The following is a 15325-nucleotide window of genomic DNA, read 5'->3' as shown; positions in this document are numbered from 1 at the left end:
AATCAAGATAATTTGAAAAAACATAGAGAGATTAACAGCAAAACCAACAAATGAAACTAATACAAATCTCATAAACAACAAGTTATTAGAACTATATGCACTGTATGATTTATAAGAGAAATTTGCAAAACAACAATCAAGAAATAACATTATAGCTTTGAGTGAAAGAAACACGACTTTCTTTCATGTTACAACTTTGAAAAAAAGAAATAACATAGATTGTACAAAAGATAAAAACGATATTGTGGTTTCTACTAGAATAGAAATTGAAGAAGTTTTGACTTCTTACTTCTCTGAGTTGTTCACTGAGACTTCCAATAACTCTGATGACCAAATATTTTCTCACATTTCACCTTGTATATCCTTTGAGGAAAATAATGCACCAACAGAAGTACCATCTTCAGATGAAATATGGGAGGTGGTTAAAAACTTAAACCAAACAAAGCTCCGGGGCCAGATGGTTTCCCAGTGAGTTTTTTCATACATAATTGGGGTATAGTAGGACCACAATTAGTGGCTGTAAAACAAGATTTTTTAAAAGGCAAAAAACTAAATAGTGAGCTTAATAAAACTTTTCTTTTTCTATTCCAAAGACAAAAAATCCAAAATCTCCTGCAGATTTCAGGCCAATTGGTCTGTGTAATACACCTTATAAAATCATAGCTAAGCTTATGGCTAATAGATTCAAAAAATCATTGGAAAATATAATTTCACCTTTACAGTCTGCTTTTCCTTCATCCAGGAAAATTTCAGACAACATTATTGTTGCTCATGAAATGGTGCTCTATGAAAAAAAAAGTAAAAAGAAAACTGGTAACATTGGCCTGAAAATAGACATGTCGAAGGCGTTTGATAGGGTAAACTGGAACTTTTTGATCAAAACTCTACAAGCTTTTGGTTTCTCTGAACATTGGTGTACACTTATTTACCAATGTATGTTTACTTCTTCAATTGCAGTTCTTCTTAATGGAAACCCTTGTGGTGAGTTCAAACCATCTAGGGGAATTAGGCAAGGAGATCCATTGTCTCCATACCTATTCATCCTGTGTATGGAAGTTTTTTCAAGACTATGAAGTCACTTAGAAAGTACGAAAAAAGTTCAAGGAATTAAATTAACTCCTAAATCAACTCCAGTTTCCCACCTATCCTTCGCAGATGACCTCCTTCTGTTCACTAAAGCTGATCTGGGTAGTTGTAAAAATCTACTAGAAGTCATTCACATGTTTAGTGCTTCATTAGGACATGTAATAAATTTTGCAAAATCTGGATTGTTTTTAGCAAAAAAGTTCACAATAAACACCAGGGCTTAATTTGCAGAATGAAGATAAAAAAGATAAACATAAAAGACACACATCTAGGAGTACCCTAGTTCATAGATAGATCAAAGCTTAAAGCCTTCGACAATATAATTGAAAAAATGGAACAAAGAATAAAAACTTGACTGGGAAAGATCCCGTCACAGCCAAGTAAAATAGTTTTGAACAAAGCAATTTTTTCTAGCATGCCAATCTTCAGCATGGGTTGTTTTGTTTTATCAAAAAAGATAACAAAAAGAATTAATAAATTACAAAGAGGCTTTTGGTGGAGAAAACACTCAAATTCTAAAGGTATTTACATAAAATCCTTTGATTTTCTATGTAAACCAATAGAACAGGGAGGTCTAGGTTTTAAGGAGGCGAACAAGGTCAACCAAGCCATGATCAGCAGAATAACTTGGCGGTTAGTAAGTAAACCATATGATTTATGGGCTCAAATTCTAAAAGGGAAATATTTTAAGAAAACAGGAGCCTTACATTCCAAGAAGAAATCGTTGGATATGGAAGTCCATCTTACAGGGCATAAAACACATTAAAAAATATAGTATATGGGAAGTGGGTTATGGTAAATCCATAAATATCTGGGATGATAAATGAATACCAACCAGGGGAGAGACTCTGGCAGAGTCTGTTCACTAAGGAAACAGAAACATAACACTTGTGTATGAGCTAATAGACTCAAACACGAAAAAGTGGAATATGGAACTGTTACAATCTTTGTTTGACAATTCAATAGTACAAGAAATTAATAAAATTAGATTGTATACGAATGCTGAAGGGAGTTTGAAAACAGATAAACTAAGATGGATCTTAACCAAGAATGGAGATTTTTCTGTAAAATCTCTATATGCCAGACTTCTAAATCCTTCTAATTCAATTCCTAACAAAACAAAGAAGTTTTGGGAAGGATTATGGAGCATGAGTACTTCTCAGAGAATCAAGTTGTTCATCTGGAAATGCTTGCAAGACGCACTGCCTACTAGACAAAAATTAAGATCAGTGGATAACAAATGTGTGTTTTGCAATGATGCTGTGGAATCTACATATCACATGTTCTTTGACTGCGATTATGCAAATGATGTGTGGAATCTTCCGCCAATGGCCTTACAGGGAGCACGTCATAACTCAAACTATGTCAATATTTCTTTCTTGCACAAGTACAATGAATGGATAGCAGGAGATCCGACTTCTATATCAATGGCACTCGCAGCAACAAAGTGCTGGTTTCTTTGGAAGGAAAGGTATCTTAGAATTTTTGAAGATAAATCTAGAACACCTGATCAACTTACACTTGATATCAATAGACACTATGCTTACTGGCATCCAACTAAATTGAATAGTTTGAGTGAACCACAATTAGAACCATAAAACCAACACCATATCTAAACACCGTTGTCCCTTAAATATAGATATGTGTAGCCCTTGTTAGAGCTACAAAATAATAACAAAATCAATTTATTTTTGATTTTTGCGCTTTAATTTTTTGGGATCATCATAAGCATATACTCGGAGTTAGTTAAATACCCAATTATTTAGGGAAGACAATACTCCCTCTGTACCTATTATATAAGAGGAAGTTTTATTTTTATTTGTACCACTAGATAGGCGAAGTCCTAGTTTCAAGATGGATTTTTTTTTCTAAATACCCTTATTTATTGTGCATGGAAAATTGTAATAGAAATCTGACAAGGGATAAAATAAGAAAAGGTATGAAAAATTATGAATCCAAAGAAATTTTCTTAATCTAATAGCATAAATAAATATAAAAGGAAGCGTAATAAATAAAATTCCAACTCAAGGTGATATCAAAGTGTGTCCAAAATATAATGATTAGGTGTTGACACTTATGCTTTTTATGTAGAGTTTTCTCCGTAGAACTCCGTTGCATTTTTTGGGTGTCAACGCTTCTTACGCTTTGTATAATTCTCATTGCCTATATAACTTCTATGCAAGAGACGGAAAATGATCTATCAAATAGCTGCATAACAAGCATAATAAGCTTAGATGGGGAGGATCCATGGACATTCTTAAATGCACTATCATACATGATTTGCGCCATTTTATCCACAAAACTCAAAAGACAATGAGTTTAAATATAATATTTTCCTGGTATGTTCCTCTAATATGACTCTATATTCCTACCAAAAATGAGCACAATCCGAGACGTATAACACCACCATCTACCCATTTGAATATCAGACGTTAAAAGTTAACGGTAGAAATTAAGATCGGTGGATGGTGAGGTTTGGTATCTTGGATCATGCACATTTTTGGTAAGAATGTAGAGTCTTATAAGAGGAACATATCATCAAAATACTATATTTAAATTCATTATCGTTTGGGTTTATGGAGAGAATGACACAAATCATGTATGATAACGTGCATCTAAGAGTGTCCATGGGTCCTCCCTTTATATCTAATGATAAAGTTGATATTTGAACCTAGGTTATGATTTCTGGGTAGAACCCTCAAGGCATGATAATCATATAGGTATTTTGTGAAACATTGGTGTTTACCTTAATTCAGCTTGCACACTTTTCAGTTCTCTATTCATCTTTAAATTCTTTCACGTGATTAAGGTAGTAATAGATCATAGATGAGATGCTTATAATAGGCAAACCTATATGGTTAATGATCCATGTACCATGAGTATCATTCATATTTACCTAATTTGGTTTGTGTTTAAGTTCTTAAATTTACAGGTCAGAAGAAACAAATAAAGTCATTTATTTTTGTATATGATAAATTGCAAAGAAGAAGTTTCGATTTCAAGCTTGTACTTGACAAATATCTAAATATAATTTCAAGTAATGGGTGTTCGTAAGTTCATCGCTTTTGAGGTGGAGAACAATTTTTTGTTCAAAAACTATGTTTTCGAATATATAAACCTAAAGATATCAAGTTGAAACATATTGTTCACAAATTGATATTCAAGAACTACGCAAAAAAACACTGATATGCCTGGACTCCAAAGTGCACAAGAGATCATGTACCAATTTATGGGTTCGCGAACTATGAAATTTTGAAGTGTTACTGTATGCATTGAACTTGAAAATTTACTCTTGTATTCATGAGCTGATTTGTGAGTTTTCAAAGTATGTGTTCATTGGTGAAAATGGTTAGGACTTAGGAGGCTAGTACAAGAGATAGCAAGTGTAATCCCCGTACTTAATGGAGAAAGTCACTAAAAAATACTTTCCAAAATAATATTATTTTCCCTTTATAACCCTATTTATCTCACCTCACACCGACACATGTCATTTCTTTCTCTTATTACTAAACAATCACTTTCCTCGTTTGCAAGTAACCATTGACTTTCAAGTTTCAAGTCAACCATCATTTATTGACTTACCGTTCCTTTATACACTTTTGGGCCTTGGTTTTGGACCAACAAAACCTGTAACTTTGGGTCACACCTAGTCCAAAGTCCCTCCCCATTCCTTAAACATGCATGGGATTACAAACTGTTAGAGCACTGCTCGGTCGAACTCGCAAGCGTTGCTATCTCAAGCTTGTTTGTCAAGTTTAGTTGATCAAAACTATAGTCTTGATTTCTAGTCTATTTACCACCCAATATTTCGCTTAGCAATCTGTATGGACTAACTCGAATATACTTTTAAGAGAATCAACAAGACTCAATCAATTAAAAGTATATCAACGAGTTTATATGTCTCTCTTGATTTGATTTACTCAAGCAGGAATTGCGAGTTCTAATCAAATAAAGGAATAACTTGGATGGTACCAAAGACCATATCAAGATCAATCAATGACAATCAACAACCAAAGGTTGGATACTTAATTGATGATCTAACGCACAACCTGTATTATTCAATTTCAATGAAAGATAAACAATATAATGCGGAAATAGGAATAAACCCAGACACTGTATTTTTTAACGAGGAAACCGCAAATGCCAGAGAAGAAGAAAATCCCGGGACCTAGTACAGATTGAACACACACTGTATTAAGTCGCTACAGAAACTAGCCTACTCCAAGCTAACTTCAGACTGGACTGTAGTTGAACCCCAATCATTCTCTAACTAATCCAAGGTACAATTGTACTCCCTACGCCTCTGATCCCAGCAGGATACTGCTCACTTTATTCCCTTAGCTGATATCACCCACAACTAAGAGTTCCTACGACCCAAATCGCAGGCTTTGAAAATAAACAAATCTGTCTCACACAGACAAGTCTATCAAAGGATCAATCTGTCTCCCATAGATAAACCCTAAAGGTTTTGTTCCGTCTTTTGATAATAATCAAGGTGAACAAGAACCAATTGATAATCTGGTCTTATATTTCCGAAGAATAGCCTAGAGTTATCAATCACCTCACAACAATCTTAATCGTATGGTAGCGAAACAAGATGTTGCGGAATCACAAACAATGAGACGAAGATGTTTGTGATTATTTTTTATATCTTGCCTATCGGAGATATCAATCTCAAGCCAATAAATCTGATTGTACTCGTACGATAGAAGATGCAAGATCAAATCACACAACTACGATAAAAGTAGTATCGGTCTGGCTTCACAATCCCAATGAAGTCTTTAAGTCGTTAACCTGGCTTTAGAAGAAGAAAACCAAAGGTTAAAGGAGAAACGAATCTAGCACGCAAACTAGTATCACACGTAAGGTGTGGGGATTAGTTTATGCACAAGGCTAGATGTATCCTTCATATAGTCTTTCAAATCAGGGTTTGCACTTAAGTTACCTTGGTAACAAAGCAATCAATATCCACCGTTAGATGAAAAACTGATTTAGATTCAAGCTAATATTTCTCAAACGTTAGATCAAAAACTTAGCTTGTTACACACACTGGACAATGCACGCTTCTAGGTTTGTTAACCGTACCCAAACTTATGCACTTGTTGGTTCAACAATAGTTAACCAAAGGTTAGCCATATGAGCATTTCATATAAATCCTGTTCTTCTTCACCATAACTAGTTCAAATGACTTCAAGATGAACTAGTTAAAGAGTTGTTCAATTGCAAGAAAATCTTATGTAACTACGCAAGACACAATTGAAGCAAAGATGAAGTGATTCACTTGAATCAGTTCATGAACATTATAGCCACGGTTTGCATACTGCATTCCTTAGTCTTTATAAGTATTAGTTCACGATCAACATCTTTAGATATAACCTACTCAAGTTCGCGGACTGGGTTCGCGGACTTAAGTTCACGAATGGATTTCACAAACTCCACCAGAATTTGTCGGACGAGAACTTCTGCCGGTTCGCGGACTGAGTTTGCGGACTGAGCACATTCCATTTCCCTTGATCAACAAAGTTCACAAACTTTGGTTCAAGGAATAAGACTTATACATAAATGTGTTTCCGCAACAATGCTTATGTCCACCATTGGTTATATAATCTAAACTCTCATTCCAATCATTGAAACATTCTTAGAGGACGGTATATAGTTGTTACACTATTTCTCGTCAAAGAAATTTTCAAGATGATTGAAACATATAATGACTTTCGTCACATGGTAAAGATAAACTTGGTTAAAGCGAAAATCTTACCAACTCGTATTTCGAGATATAGATAGGCGAGGTATACTCGGCTCGAAATACCAAATGTGTATAATAAAGTCTATATATATAGCATAAGACATTTTTTCTCAAGAAGTAGGAGATATAGTAAATAGACTTTTGAGTGATAAATAAGTTCAAGTCTTCACATACCTTTTTTTCGAGAAGTTCCACCGGTTTGTTGAGTAATTCTTCTACTTGTATGATGAATCGCCATGAAGTCCTTGAGCTCAACTACACTTTCTATCCTAGACCGAGATTTAGCTATAATATACTAGAATCAAGACTTATAGTTTTGATCACTAACATTGAAAAACATGCTTGAGATATCAACGCATGCGAGTTCGACCGAGCAATGCTCTCACAATCTCCCTCTTTGTCAATTTTAGTGACAAAACTATCAATACATACGGAATACAAAAAAGATAAAGAAACTTTAGTAGCTCCTATTCCACATACCTAATCTTCAACATTCCTCGAAATCTTCGACACTTCCAAGTACTCCAATGATCCCAAAGGTTGTAAGTTTAGCATCACCGCTGTTGAAGATCCGTAGCTATAACAATGAGAAAGCATCAGTCTCGATCATTGTTATACAGTGTCATATTATTATTACACAGTGTCAAAGTCCAATTGCATCACAACTTCAACAATAATACTATGGTGATATGTATCACTCCCCCTTAGTCAATACTCCATCTCTCATGGAAACCACTCCCCTTACACAATGATCCGAAAACCATGTGTATTTGTAGTGTGAACTACATATTAATTCTCCCCATTTTTTTCAATAAAATTGGCAAAGGTACAAGAACGGGATCATAATGAAATTTCCGAAGAGACATTTCATGACTAAAATAAAAAAAATACATACCAACTAATTTAGATGCAATCATAAAGCCGAAGGTAAATGCATTCATCAAGGAGTTTAAAGATACAAGATAACCCTCCTAAAATTCCACAGCCGCACACCCCTCAAGATATGACCGTTAAGCACAAGTTCAAAAGAACTCTCCTCCATTTGATGTCATTCCCGAAAGAATAACAAGAGCGACCTTAATTTCGAAAGAAAAGAAGTATTTTTATTGGACACCAAAAATCCATAAGAATTTTTTGCTATATCCAAAAACTCAATCAAATTAATCACAAGTAAACCCATGATTAATTTAATCGGAATACACAATCAAATTAAACACATAAAGTGATCAATTCAATTAATTGTGCTCAACATAAGAGAACTTATGGAGACATGAAATAACTCAACTAGATTAATTATAAGAGAACCCATAATTAATCTAATTGGAATACACAACCAAAGTAATCACGAGTAATCAATTTAATTGTCTTTTTTTTTTCTCGACACAAGTAAACTTACGAAGCAATAACTAAATAACCAAACAAGATGCTTAATTTAGTTCAATATGCTCGACATAACATATCTCACGGAACACCAACTAAGATAAAAATAACAACTTGGTTGTATAGTGCTCAACATAAGATACATTACGAAGTCTCACATTAATACATAAAATATGGATCAGGGATGATCAATACTGCGAAATACACAAGGATTCATTATATTTTCCATCACTATTTGCATAACGATATTAATAGACATAATCCTTGAAAACAAAAGATTTTAACCTATCTTCCATCAAAAATTGACAATATAGGTTTAACTTTTGTATATGTCAAAAGTCCATTCATTCTTTTACCAGTATGTGAATACCGAACACGAACTACTTTACTTTTGACAAAGTATGGGACGAACATAGTTCACGGACGTAAACACCAAAATCCCATAACAAATTGCAATATATCAAATCATAAAGATTAATACTGCAAAACATCATCCTCCAAATATATTTTAGAATTTAAAACCAATAAACCTAAAAAAAGAACAAGAAGATGAAAAATAATAGCTATGTGTAGTCACAATCATTGCTATTCAAAGCACTAGTTATTCTTCCAACTAAACCAAAAAGAATACATACTAGGCAAAATAAAAATAGAACTCAAATTTCCTTGATAATTTCATACCTCTGGAATGGTCCGTCGAAATAGGAATCACTGATATCCTTGATCTTGTTGACCGTAGAGACCCCATGTTCATGAGTGAGAACATTAGTTTTTCGATTAATAATACGAGCAAAATGTCGAGCCTTAGCGCAGTCAAGAATAAATTTCTTCTGAATCCTAATCAAGATGTTCTGAGTACCAAGGATTTTGCATGTCCATCAATAAGCTGGTTTATCTGCAATTGAAGGTTAGGAAGTTCGTTCTTTACATCATTCTGAACGAGAATTAAATCCTTGACAGATTCTCCAATCCAAGAGTTAATATATTCTTTTCTTTCAAGCATATTCTTCAGAATAAACTCTTGAGCAGGATCACTTCCTTTGAGATCATCCTCTACAGTAGGGTTAACTTCTTCTTTGGGAACAGTTTCATCGAGTTCCTTTATGAAGATTAATGGACACATATATGGGATATATATATGTTCAGGTGTATACCCTTGATAGAAACCCTAGAGTTCCTTGAGGAGATATGGGCGTTCATGGACTAAGTCATATGCCAAGACAACATGACCCAACCAGGAAAACTGCATACTGTGTTGCTTCCAAAATTTCTCCAGCCCAAAAGAAAGATCACAGTCATGGGGGAAGAAATATTCCAAACTCACATCATAAGATATCATATATACAAAAAGATGAAAATCAACTAAACACTTGAGCATCTCTCAAACATCATCCTTGTATCTCTCAATTTAGATACAAGAATGGGACTTTCTTCTACTAGGTAGAAGACGGAGACATAGTCTCACCATAGGTTTTGAGAGAGTAGTTGTGATTTCCACCAGGATATCTGAACTCAGCATTTCTTGTCTTTCCTTGGCCACTTTTAAAGTTAGAGAAATTTCTCACAGCCCTTCCTGAAAGCTCAACAGAGGAAGCTTTCTGATTACTGAGCCTAGGACCTCTAGAGATCGGGTCTAGAGGATTCTCTGAAATGTGTCTCCAAACTCTAGACTTAGATTTACCAGAGTTGTTCTTATAAGCACAGAACATGCTATCACTAGAAGCACAAGAATTTATACCTCTAGGATGCACCAAATTCATGTAATGATTTCTAGGAAAGAGATCATTTTTATAAGATGTTTGGTTTCCTATGAGCATGAGGTTCACTGCAGTAGTCGACTGACTATTTACTCCATTGACAGTGGAAAGAAGCAAATTACGAAGTTTAGAAATTTTTTTCTTTCCGGCAAAAAAACGGATAACATAGTGATTTCCTTTTCCACAGAAAGTACAAGTTCGTGGAGAAGACGCAATAGACGACATCTGCTTTAACTTTACAGCCCTATGAGAAGATTGTAAGTTATATAAACTTTTCTCGACACAATCTTCTTTTGGATGATATTTCTTCATGTACTGTATGTTAAGAGGAACAGTTTGAACAAAAGAATTTTTCCTTAAGACAGAGTTTTCCTTTTCCAAGGTCATACACTGTTCATGGGCTCGTGAAAGTGATGCATCTAGCTTATCTTTTTCAACACGAAGTACGTCAGGATCAGATGAATGTGTCTTGATCAAACGTTTTTCTCTAATTGAGCCTTATTTGACAACCTTTTCAAGATCACAAATCTTTTGACGCTGTAGATTATTCTCTTGAAGAAGTTTCTCAATATCCTTAGAGAAGGACTCAATAACGTTATAGAGTACACATTCTCGATCAATAGACTTTTCAAATTCATCGATGAGTTGATCATGATTCTAAAGATCAACAAACTCAGTATAATTTTTTTGCGATTCTGGTGAGCTCCATTTCAGCTTTTTCCATTGTGTCCAATGTCTCATTGTAGGAAGAGTGATCAACACAAGATGAGACAATCTTCCTACCTCGGGATTCAGAAGAATCAACTAAGGAGCAATACTTTGAGGTATTCCCGAGACAACTGACATAGTTGAAAGCTTTAGGAGGCATCTTGGTATGCGTAATAGATTCTGTCCTCAGACTCAGATTGCTACAAACACAGACTTGTAAGGTCTTGAACGTGTTTGCCTGCTCTGATACCAATTGAAAAAGCGCGGGTCTAACAACACTACCCAATATTTCGCTTAGTAATATGTATGGACTAACTCGAATATACTTTTGAGAGAATCAACAAGACTTAATCGATTAAAAGTATATCAACGAGTTTATATCTCTCTCTTGATTTGATTTACTCAAGCAGGAACTGCGAGTTCTAATCAAATATAAGGAATAACTTGGATGGTAATAAAGACCAATATCCAAGGATCAATCAGTGACAATCAACAACCAAAGGTTGGATTACTCTAATTGATGATCTAACGCACAACCTGTATTATTTCAATTATAAAGATAAAACAATATAATGCGGAAATAGAAATAACACAGACACCATAATTTTTTTAACAAGGAAACCGCAAATGCAGAAAACCCCCGGGACCTAGTCCATATTGAACACACACTGTATTAAGCCGCTACAGACACTAGCCCACTCCAATCTAACTTCAGACTGGACTGTAGTTGAACCCCAATAAGTCTCCCACTGATCCAAGGTACAATTGTACTCCCTACGCCTCTGATCCCAGCAGGATACTTCACACTTAATTCCCTTAGCTGATATCACCCACAACTAAGAGTTGCTACGACCCAAATCGCAGGCTTTGAAAATAAACAAATCTGTCTCACACAGACAAGTCTATCAAAGGATCAATCTGTCTCCCATAGATAAACCCTAAAGGTTTTGTTCCGTATTTTGATAATAATCAAGGTGAACAGGAACCAATTGATAATCTGGTCTTATATTCCCGAAGAATAGCCTAGAGTTATCAATCACCTCACAACAATCTTAATCGTATGGTAGCGAAACAAGATGTTGCGGAATCACAAACAATGAGACGAAGATGTTTGTGATTACTTTTTATATCTTGCCTGTCGGAGATATCAATCTCAAGCCAATCAATATGATTATACTCGTACGATAGAAGATGCAAGATCAGATCACACAACTACGATAAGTAGTATCGGTCTGGCCTCATAATCCCAATGAAGTCTTTAAGTCATTAACTTGGATTTAGAAGAAGAACACCAAAGGTTAAAGGAGAAACGACTCTAGCACGCAAACTAGTATCACACGTAAGGTATGGGGAATAGTTTTGCACAAGGCTAGATGTCTCCTTTATATAGTCTTTCAAATCAGGGTTTGCACTTAAGTTACCTTGGTAACAAAGCAATCAATATCCACCGTTAGATGAAAACCTGATTTAGATTCAAGCTAATATTTCTCAACCGTTAGATCGAAAACTTAGCTTGTTACACATACTTAACAATGCGCGCTTCTAGGTTTGTTAACCGTACCCAAATGTATGCACGTGTTGGTTCAACAATAATTAACCAAAGGTTACCATACGAGCATTTCATATCAACCATGTTCTTCTTCACCATAACTAGTTCAAATTACTTCAAGATGAACTAGTTAGAAAGTTATTTAATTGCAAGAAAATCTTATGTAACTACACAAGACACAATTGAAGCAAAGATGATTTGATTCACTTGAATCGGTTCATGAACTTTATAGCCACGGTTTTCTAAATGCATTCCTTAGTATTTATAAGTATAAGTTCAAATCAATCATATTTAAATATAACCTACTCAAATTCGCGTACTGGGTTCGTGGACTTAAGTTCCCGGAAGGAGTTCACAAACTTCAGCAGAAATTCTCGGACGAAAACTTCCGCTGGTTTGCAGAATGAGTCAAGGAATATGACTTATATATAAATGTGTTTCCACAACAATGCTTATGTACACCATTGGTTAGATAATCTAAACCTTCATTCCAATCATTGAAACATTCATAGAGGACGTTATATAGTTGTTACACCATTTCTCGTCAAAGCAATTTTCAAGATGATTGAAACATATCATGACTTTCGCCACATGGTAAAGATAAACTTGGTTAAAGCGAAAAGCTTACCAACTCTTTCGAGATATAGATAAGAGAGGTATACTCGGCTCGAAATACCAAATGTATATAATAAAGTCTATATATAGCAAACTACTTTTTGTCTCAAGAAGTAGGAGATAGAGTAGATAGACTTTTGAGTGATAGATAAGTTCAAGTCTTCAAATACCTTTTAGTTGATGAAGTTCCACCGGTTCTTTTGAGTAGTTCTTCGTCTTGTATGATGAATCTCCATGGAGTTCTTGAGCTCAACTACACTTTCTATCCTAGTCCGAGACTTCTCTATAGTAGACCATAAATAAAGACTTATAGTTTTGATCACTAACATTGACAAACATGCTTGAGATAGCAACACATGCGAGTTCGACCGAGAAATGCTCTAAGAATATCCCCCTTTGTTAATTTTAGTGACAAAACTATCAATACATATGGAATAAAAAAAAGATAAAGAAACTTTAGTAGCTCCTATTCCACATGCTTAATCCTCAACATTACTCGAAATCTTCGTCACTTCCAAGTACTCCAATGATCCCAAAGGTTGTAAGTTCAGCATCACCGTTGTTGAAGATCCGTAGCTATAACAATGAGAAAACATAGTTCTCGATCATTGTTATACAATGTCATAGTATTATTACATAGTATTAAAGTTCAATTGAATTACAACATTGACAATAACACTATGGTGATACGTATCACTCCCCCTTTGTCAATACTCCATCTCACATGGAAACCACCCCCCCTTACATAATGATCCGAAAACCATATGTATTTGTAGTGTGAACCACATATTAATTCTCCCTCTTTTTGTAAATAAAATTGGCAAAGGTACAAGAACGGGATCCTAAAGAAATTTCCGAAAGAGACATTTCATGACTAAAAGAAAAAAAAAATACATACCAACTAATTTAGATACAATCATAAAGCCGAAGCTAAATGCATTCATCAAGGAGTTTAAAGATACAAGATAACCCTTATAATATTCCACATCCGCACTCCTCTCAATATTTGGAAATTAATCACAAGTTCAAAAGAATTCTCCCCCATTTGATGTCATTCCCGAAAGAACAACAAGAGCAACCTTAATTTCGAAAGAAAAGAAGGATTTTGTTGGACACAAAAAACCATAAGGAATGATTTTCTATATCCAAAAAACTCAATCAAATTAATCACGAGTAAACCAATGATTAATTTAATCGGAATATGCAATCAAATTAAACACAAGAGTGATCAATTTAATTGAAAAATTGCTCAACATAAGAGAACTTACGAAGCTACGACTAAGTTAACCATAAGGAAATGATTAGATTAATCGTTCATATACTCAACACAACAAAACTTATGGAGTAATGCAGTATACACATAAATATGGATCAGGGAAGATCAATACTGCGGAATATACAAGGATTCATTCTATCTTACATCACTATTTGCATAACGACAATTAATAGAAGTAATCCTTGTTCACAAAAGATTTTAACCTATCTTCCATCAATAATTGACATAATAGGCTTAACTTTTGTAATTGTCAAAAGTCCATTCACTCTCTTATCAATATGTGAATATCGACAACGAACGACTTTACTTTTGACAAGGTATGGGACAAACAAGGTTCACGGACGTAAACATACATATACCATAACATATTGCAATATATAAAATCATAAAGATTAATACTGCAAAAATCATCTCCCAAAAAGTTTTAGAATTTAAACAAATAAACCTAAGAACATGAAGATGAAAATAATGGATATAGCTATGTGTAGTCACAATAATGGCTATTCCAAACTCTAGTTATTCTTCCAAAAACAAAAAAGAAGATTTACTAGGCAAAAAAAAAAACAAGAACCTTTACTCGTCATCTTCTTCATCGGAAAAAATCCAAGATGCTTGAATAGTATTCAATTCTTCCTTGAGATCGGGAAACTTAGTTGAAACCAATGACAATTGTTCTTTCACGCAGTTTACCATTGAATTGACCTTACACACACCCTTGTGAATTTTTTGAAGAAGGCTTAAGGTAGTAGGATCACTTACATCAAGAGAAGCAATTATTTGTCGCTTGCAAGCATTTTCCCTTATGCGTCTGAAGGTACAAGGACGAACCGGTTTGGGAACCCCAAGAGAGTTTCCAATTGAATCAAACCCACGGTCACGACAAATTTGACTAATTAGCAAGGGTAACCTAACGTCTTGATGGGTGAAGTCATCGAAATCATTTTAAATATAATAAAACCACAAATATCGAGACTTGGAATACCCGATTCAAGGAAATAGACTAATTTCGCAAACTTATGACTCCACCAAGAATTTTCAATTGTGGAGGGACAAATATTGGGGATACCAAGTTTTCCAAATGCCATCAATGCAATACTAAGATTATTAGTAGGGAACTTTCCTTGACTCCAAACGACCTTCTTGCCACAAAGCCCAATTGAGATATCATCACATGGCGGACGTTCTTCACTTGGCCTAGGAAGCCGTAC

The sequence above is a fragment of the Papaver somniferum genome, chromosome 11 (assembly GCF_003573695.1).
Source record: "Papaver somniferum cultivar HN1 chromosome 11, ASM357369v1, whole genome shotgun sequence".
NCBI lineage: Eukaryota > Viridiplantae > Streptophyta > Magnoliopsida > Ranunculales > Papaveraceae > Papaver > Papaver somniferum.
Note: the sequence above shows the minus strand (reverse complement) of the source record.